A 2461-nucleotide genomic window follows, 5' to 3' on the forward strand; every position below is an offset into this window, starting at 1 on the left:
ACAGCAACAACATAAGTGTCTCTCTTTATGTAACCCAGTCTGGTGTGAAACTCCTGATCCTCCTACCTCATCTTACCTAGAACTAGGACAACAGGAATGCACCATCACACCAGACTATCATTTTCTAAGTTGCTCATGATTTCTTTGATATATGACTTGCTAGAAAATTTTATTTAATTTCCAAAAATTGAGAGATTATCCATTTATCTTTTTATTTAATTCATGGTTAATTTACTGTTGTCATAGAGTATACAGTTATGACATTTTAGTCTTTCTGAACTTTTTGAGGTTTATGCCATGACCTAGAATATGGTCTAATTTGGCTATGTTGGTCAGTTTTTCCATCACAAATCAAATAATTGAGAAAATAAACTTGCAAAGAGAAAAGGTTTATTTTGGACATTTCTGTTCATAATGATTGGATCTGATGCTTTGGGCTGTGGTGAGTCAACAACACATCAGGGCAGAAATGTTTGATATTTCAGGGCCAGAAAGCAAAAGCAAGTAAGAAGAAAGGTCTGAGGTGCCACTATCACTTTCGGTAGTTTACCATTAAGACCTTAAGGCCTCTACTACCTCTTAAAGTTTCACTTTTCCTAATGCAGGAAACCTAGGTTTCCAATATGTGACACATGAAGCTTTAGGAGACTTTCCAGATCCAAACTATAACTGGCGAATACTATATGTGCCCTTGGAAAAAGAAAGGTGCTGCCTGCTTCTGCTGGGTATAGGGTTGTTTAATGTCAGCTGTGTTCAAACGACTTGAGTGATTTTCTGTATTTCTACGTTTATAGATATTTTTGTCTACTTGAATCAGTTATTGAAAAGAGGTGTTAAAATTTAAAGGTAATGTAGATTTGTCTCTCCTTTCAAGTATATCAGCTTTAATTAACACATTTTGAAGTTCTCATGCAATAGTTTTACACACTTATGTGTGATTGTTTCTATATTAAATGACCCTATTTGTTATGCAATACCTGTGATTATTTCTGGTAACATATCTTGTTTTAAATGTATATTATCAATGTTATCCTTTTATTTTGATTAGTACTTGCAAAACCTATCATTTTATATTATTTTATTTTTAACTCCTCTTTGTTTTGTTCTACTGTGGGTAGTTTACAGAAAAAATAGAGTTGGATCTCATCTTCACAATGGACATCAATGTTTTCTGCCTTTAACAGCAGTGTTTAGATTATTTGTGTTTAATGCAACTACTGATGTTTGAATCCCCGCCCCCATCCAAGGACAAGAAATAAAGTCTATATTTCTAAAGATAGGAAGGGGATAATGGTAGAAATCCCAGCATCCTAGCAGTGCTGGGCTTTGAATTCAGGGATTCCGAAGCTTTACCACATCCCCCCAGCCTAGATAGAAACCCTTAAAATTCAATATGGGCAATGCATTGTCCTTGGATGAAGCCTTGTGAGACTGGTTCCACAGGAAATGGTTGCTATCCAAGGCCTGTCCATACCCCAGAGGCACCTGTGGCAGGACACCAAACAAGTCCAAGGAAGATCAGACTGACACCCAGTATTCAGGCCCATTCCTTCCTACTCCTGAATTCTTCCTCCATTCAAAGTCTGGTAGTGGCCAGAAGCAAACTTTACAAAGTTCGGACGGCAAAGATCTAAGACGTCTTCTGATTTTCCTGGAGGTCCAGAGGTGACCCCCTCGTCCTCTGACATCCATCCTGTACGGCTTAACCATGCCAATCTACAAAACAAAGTCAACAGTTGCCATCTTCCCATGTCAGAACAACCTGGGGAAGGACCCTTAGGGGCTGGTGCATCAGGACTAACTGGCAAGTTTTCTCAGTGATCAACATTGTCGATCTGACGGGGGAAAAAAGTCAAGTCATCATTTACATGAAGTTTGTATTTAAATCACCTATTTTCTTGACTTTCTATTTAATTCTATTTCTTTGGCATTTTTCCCTCCCACTTATTTTTAGAATATTGCATTTATTTTATTTTATTTTATTTATTGAATTTTTGTGTATTTCATCTCAATCATCTCAGAACATCTCTATCAATCATAATCATCTTTATACCCCCTTCCCCACTGGCACCTTCCCACAGCCCCCTACTGGAATTCATACATTCTGTCATCTGTGTTAAGGACTATTGTGCCAACAAAAGTATTTAATCTTAAGTGCTGACTAATTTTTTACATTTAATTTTTAACCTTTGTAGTGGTTCTTAGATTAGATAGATATGTATCTTATCATGGTTTAATTTCCAATAATATTGAGCTACTTCATTTGTAGCATAAGAGTTTTCAACAGTGCATCTCTGTAACCTCCTTTGCTCTATCCTTTGTTGTTATATATGCTAGTTCTACATTTCTACACCGACTATAAATTTCTTAAATGGTTAAAACTTCTTCCCTATCTCACATTTGCCATTTTTAAACTTTTTGTTTATGTAATTTTCCATCTGCTATCATGCTCCTCCTGCAT

General features: G+C 36.4%; 1 non-coding gene across 1 annotated transcript; it reads right to left on the bottom strand.

The window, feature by feature from the left end:
- Window positions 1–1782: 1782 nt before the first annotated feature.
- Window positions 1783–1874, bottom strand: LOC115071109. Its single transcript, XR_003850226.1, has one exon. It is a non-coding gene; the product is annotated as a small nucleolar SNORD12/SNORD106 (small nucleolar RNA).
- Window positions 1875–2461: the final 587 nt, after the last annotated feature.

The sequence above is a fragment of the Nannospalax galili genome, unplaced genomic scaffold (assembly GCF_000622305.1).
Source record: "Nannospalax galili isolate Female #2095 unplaced genomic scaffold, S.galili_v1.0 scaffold171, whole genome shotgun sequence".
Classification (NCBI taxonomy): Eukaryota; Metazoa; Chordata; class Mammalia; order Rodentia; family Spalacidae; genus Nannospalax; species Nannospalax galili.